This window comes from Pelodiscus sinensis, chromosome 4 (assembly GCF_049634645.1).
Source record: "Pelodiscus sinensis isolate JC-2024 chromosome 4, ASM4963464v1, whole genome shotgun sequence".
In the NCBI taxonomy this organism is placed as follows: Eukaryota; Metazoa; Chordata; order Testudines; family Trionychidae; genus Pelodiscus; species Pelodiscus sinensis.
In genome coordinates, this window is record NC_134714.1 from 67010052 (window position 1) to 67016051 (window position 6000).

A 6000-nucleotide genomic window follows, 5' to 3' on the forward strand; every position below is an offset into this window, starting at 1 on the left:
TTCCACCTGACTGTGCTAGTGGGTGTCCATGCTATTTGTGCAGCATTATGCAGTGTGGCCATTTTGCACTCCAGTAACCAAACGTACCCTAAAGGAAAGTGATTTCACTTCCCTACTTGGGTCTTACCCCCTGTATAAGTAGGGGACTCTCTCTCTTGCTTAGAGCCAATGAAATGACTCTGTGGTGCCCCTTCAAAGCTCCTGAGATAGGGGCATTCTAGAGGAAAATTAAAGTAGTGCTGCACAGTGTGTGGTTATTTTTGGCCTCCTGTGAGTTCTATGGAACCGTAGGCTGTGCAGACTTAAAGCAGTCTTGAGGCTAATCTAACATACAACAGCAACTGAACTTGCTTCTGGCTAGATGGAAAATACAGAAGGCTCAAAGGGAGCTTGGATACATCTTTCATTCCTGCACTCATGCACCATGGTATCCTAAAAAAAGTTGAGATATGGTGCAGTTCAGACTTTTCTGCTGGATCTCATACTTCTGATTTTGGTAACAAATCCTCCAACATCCTTTTGTTGTTTTGAATTCTGACAGCAACCACAGAATCATAGGACTGGAAGGAAGATCATCTAGTCCAGCAGGGTGAGGGTCTGGAAAAGGGCTATAAACTGAGGAACTTGGATACTGACAATTTTGCAGTATTAATTTTCTTTTTATTTTACTTCACATTAAATAAATATTTAAATTCATGCATCTTAATTATCCCTTGTTTTAATATTCTTTCTTCTATAACATTAAATAAATAAATAAATAAATATATAACCTGAGTGCCATGGTGACACACATCCAAACAAGCATACATGACTTCAATATTGGTGTCACTCCGCTCATGGATGGAAAATCTTAAGGGAACACTGTTTTCCATTCTTTAAACAGTCTTTTCCCGACCAGGAACCCTTTGTTTAGTACTCCTGTCCCCATGGAAAAATGCCAGATTCAAGATGGAGTCCAAAATCAGGTGGCATAGTCACATGGATTTGTAGGACCACCCACTTTTGGGCTCACAGGAAAGACAAAGACATTCACAGGTTGTTGACTTGATCGCCCTGCCATTAAGTATCACTAATGGCTTTTACTAGACTACCTAGACTAATAAAACAGGTTCTATCTTAATATTTCTAATTTCACATACAAGATACATACATGCACAGAAAGTACACATTCAGGGGATTACAGGCTCTTGAATGATAGGCTACATGACCTGTATTGCAAAATGTCTGAGTTATGCATATTCAAATACACATTTCCATAAAAAAATATGGGGGCATGGCAACATAATCAGCTTGAAATCTGTTGATGTATTCTTACTATAGGATCAAGTCCTAATTTAACATGAGATAAAATGAATTTTTTGACTGAACATTCCAAATACAAAAAGAATTGGCCGTACTGGCTTTCTCTAATTTTCTTGCTATAAAAGTTAAAATACGGTCATGGATAAGGAAAAATGTTTTCTTTTTAGAAACAATCCAAATTTTATTTTAGTATACATATAACCTTATCTGGCCTGAAAACTGCAGTGTTACAGTTTATCAGAAAATGCAACATGCAGTACTATATGGATTCTACAAGACCTGATTAATGTCTCATGGGCTTCCATTCTCAGTCTGAATTTCTCTGCCTAATCCCCTAGTGCTTCTAAAATACCACAAAGAGGTTAAAGACACAGTGGCTACCAAGCACACAGTAGCAGATCTAAAGCAAATAAAAATGAAGATATTTTCTGAAGAAGGCTAATAATACATTTCCATCGTAAGCAGAATAATTAGACATACTGTGCCAAAAGTTACTTTGACTGCCAAATAAAAAGCATTAGCAAATTTAGCAATAAGTACAGTCACTCTTTTATACACATCACAAATTTTGTTCATCCTTTAGAAATCAAACTAATATTATCAAAACTACCTTTAGAAAAAGACATTAACTTTGTGTAACCAAAGAACTAATTCTTAAATACATTACTAGGGAATTTCCCTATATAATCCGAGAGGTCATTGTCAAGAACTGAAAAGATTCTGTATTGAGAGCTACACAGATTAATGAATACATTTGTCCCACAGTCACAGCTGAGTCTCGATATCAGGAGACACAAAAATCTGCAGGATCATATCATATCACCTTTAACATCTTGCTAACTGTTCTCTCAAGTATTGTAGCAAATATGAATTAATACACACCCAGATACAGCCCAACAAAGACAGCATTGCCTACAGAGGATTTATTTTTGACAGATTTGTAACACAGAATTCATTCATTCCAATGTTAACTATATTTAAGAGGTATTAAACTAGACGACAACATGCAATAGTACATTGTTCTTTACATTCACCACCCTATAATCAATAAATCTTGCTAGTTTTAAATTATTATTCTGATACTGCATCTTCACAGCTCAGTTTCAACATCTCCATTCTGAGGTTTTTGTAGTACCTGATTTCTTAATACTAAAAAATGTATATAGTAACGTATGTATCTATATACTTAAGTTTTTTTCATTTAAAATAAATGCAGTTTGTTAAATTTAAATCCTGTTTCTCCATTTATATTGCCTGCATAAGAATATAAACCCGTTCACACATTCCATTTCACCTTCATCATAAATACCTTCTCTATAAATACCATGTATTATATAGAAAAGGTTAAGTTATAAGCATGCTATTTCTTTTGTTTTTCCAATTCTCACACAGTAATTTATCAGACTTCGTAAATCCATCACCGTTCACAACAAAGAGGATTTCCTCTTGTCAAAGCATACACACTCAAGGTTAAAAACTCCATACTAATCTTTGTCCTCTCACTGCTTTTGCTCTCTTGTGATAACAGAAGTGCATGGAACTTATAACACACCTTTCAACCCTCTTCTATAAATTCCTAACTAATATATTTTCTTATACTTTTAAATACTACCAGCAATAGACAAAAAGCATATTTTTTAAAAAGGCCCTTACTATACTAAATACTTAGTTTGCTTGGTATAACTGCACAGAGTACATCTATTCAGCTATAGCCTATGTAGGCATCTCTCATATTTGTATTCATATATCCATACAACTGCTGTTTTCTCTAGTGACAGATGCCAGACAGATTCTCCATCCATCCTTCCCCATACATGTATATTATATACACACATGAACATAGAATGCTTGTATAAGGAAACAGACAAAAAGTATTATAAACTTGGCTGTTTCATCTAGGGATGTAAAAACCCGTTTAATCAGTTAACTGGTTATGTTTAACTAGTTAACCACTTAACTGGCTGCTTCAAGGAGGCCAGGCCACCACCCATCCGCAGCGTGTTGGGCTGCTCCAGTCAGGCCAGGCCTGCCTCCAACAGGCTGGCGCTCCCCCATTCACCCAGAGTAGACAGGCTCCTCCAGCTGGATTTCTGGTCCTTTGCTGGTGAAGGGCTGTCTGGGCCAGGCTGGAGCAGTTCCCCCACCAGCATCAGGCAGCGGACTGCTCCAGACTGGCTGGGCCACCGGTTAACCACAGACATGCCAACTGACAAATATCTGCTAAAAATACTGTGTATTCTTTTCTAGTAAGAGAAACTATAAAAGCATAGTCATGTGACTATACATTTAACTTCAGAGTAATAGAACCAAGGTGGACAGTAATGATGCTGGATTCCAGTACACCCGATGACGTTAAATCAAATAAAGGAGTAACTATTCTCCCCCATCCAACCTACACAACCTGTGCTGTGACAGGAATCTCTTTGTGAGTGTCCCATAGCATACCAAAGCTTCTGCGCACAGCAAACCCCATCTATGCCATCACCACAATACCGCCTCTGAGATTTCAATTACAGTCTTACTATGTAACAGCACCTTTCATCGGAATGACCTGAAGCGCTTTTATGCCACAAGATCCTTCCCGTCACTGATAATCAGCCTGAAACCAACAGGGAATGATACAGCAACAGGATCTTGTCTTGCTGTAGCCCTGAAGGTTCCTCCCCTGCCCTCAGCGCTCATCGCCGGCTACTCCCCGTTAGCGGGCACACACGCGCTCATCACACTTCGCTCCCAGCTCCGGAGCGACCCGTCATCGCGAACGGTCCCACTTGCTTCGCGGCCCCTGTCACCATCCGCCAAAGGATGGGCCGCCAACAAGGCGCTGACAGGTCCAGCCGCCCCGGCACCCCGCGGCCCGCGCGCAGACAAAGAGCCCGCAATCAACAACAGCGGCCGCAAGGCGCAAGGCGGCGGGGGGCAGCTCCAGCCCTGCGGAGCCCAGCTCCAGCCCTGCGGGCGACTCTCACCTGGAACGTGGCCGCGCCGGCGGCGGCTGCCCGGCGGGGGGCCGGGTGAAGGCCTGCGGAGAGCGCGCCCCTGCGGCCCCCCAGCTGTGGTCGGGGCTAGAGCCGAGGGCCCTGCCTCAGCAGCCTGCCCATCGCGCGCGGTCTCTATGGTGACGGCCGGGCGGGGTGACCGGTGCCGAGGGGAGAGGAGTGTTTAGCGGGGTGTTGCGGGGCCCGCGTCCCGCCCCAGCAGGGTTAACCCCTTCTCTGCCGCCGCTCCCATGCCTGCTGCAGTCCCCGCAGGAGCCGGCTGCGCTCAGCCTCTACCGTCGCAACAGACTCTCTTGCCCCCCTCCTCCTCCTCCAAGCGCCAACTAGCCTGCTGTCTGTGAGCACTGCCCACCTGCACTCACTCTGGACGGTGATTTGACGGCAGCTGAGATTCTCCCCGAGGATTGGCTGGCAGGATTGTCACTGATGATGAAAGGAGGGCGCAGCTTCGAAATGCCGCTGTCTTCAGGTTTGCTTGAGAGCAGAGGTTACCAGTTAACAGAGTCACAATGGCTTGTACGCATGCCTGTGGCAGAAATGCATGCTGGGTAGTGTAGTTTTCCAGCTGCAACTGGGAAAGAGGCGGGTGGTCAGGGGGCGTGTCTTCTCCCGAGCTGGTGCGGGAGGCGACCGAAGATGGATAGAGCCCAGGGGCAGAAGCCGCGGTTCCGAACTGACTGTAACTTACCAAGGCTGCCCGCTCTGCTCCGTTCCCGCGTCACGTGCTGCGCCCGCCGCCGCCCCGTTCGAGCGCCTGCTGCATTTGGAGCATCTCGCCTCTGCAGCCGCAAAACAAGAGCAGGGTAACTGCGCCCCACTGCATCGCCAGCTCCACCCTCAGCAGCGCTCCAGCGCCAGCCCGCACATTCCGGCCGGCGAAACGGAGTTTATAACTCTCCGCTCGCAGCGCCTGTGGATGCTCCGCAGTGGAGTCTGTGCTAGGAGCAAGCACTGAGGGGACGGTAGGGTCCCAGAGGCACGATTGACAGCTGTTACATGTACTTTGTTCTCCCTCTCCCCTGCCGCTGGAGGTTTGCTCCTTTTGTCTATGGCCAGCAGGGGTCAGTAACCTTTTCAAACCCATGGGCATCAAAATTCAGAACAAGTAGTCCACCCACGGCCCCTATAAGAATACCCATTTGCATGACTGAAAATATACAACTTAATATTATTGATAAGTGACATGATTAATAATAGCATAAATTATATTCAAGCACTTTAATAGGACTTCTGCTGCTGCATCATCTTTTTGCACATTTCATAGAATACCAGGACTGGAAGGGACCTTGAGAGATCGCCTGCCCGCATGGCCAGACCAAGCAACAACTAGATCAGGGGTGGGTAAAAGGGCCTCCATGAGTTAAATCTGGCACACAGGCTGATCCAGCTGGCGGACACTCTGCCGCTCCCCCACCCCCACGCCAATCAGGACCTGGGACAGGGAAGAGCGTGAAGTCTCCATCCCTGCCAGGGGCATGCAGCACTTAGTCAACCCTGGTGGTTGACTCTAAGTACTGTGCACCCCTTGCAGGATGGGGGCAGGGCAGTAGGAGACTTCCTGATTGGCTTGGGGGTGGAGGAGCATGCAAAATCTCCTCCCATCGTACAAGGGACACATGGTGCTTAGAGTCAACCACCAGCTACTGCTCAACTGGCACCCCTTTGCGGGCGGAGGGTTAAAGAGGAGGCATAGGGATTG

General features: G+C 45.6%; 1 protein-coding gene across 4 annotated transcripts in view; it reads right to left on the reverse strand.

Moving 5' to 3' along the window:
* Positions 1-5063, reverse strand: part of TTBK2 (tau tubulin kinase 2) — a 174163-nt gene extending 169100 nt beyond the window's left edge. For 3 of the 4 annotated variants that reach the window (XM_075927247.1, XM_075927244.1, XM_075927245.1), the window contains exon 1: positions 4272-4626. The gene's annotated coding sequence lies outside the window, so the exon portion shown is untranslated. Of the gene's footprint in view, positions 1-4271; positions 4627-4663 lie in introns of those variants that run through there. The other variant, XM_025190893.2, reaches the window with a different exon arrangement.
* Positions 5064-6000: the final 937 nt, after the last annotated feature.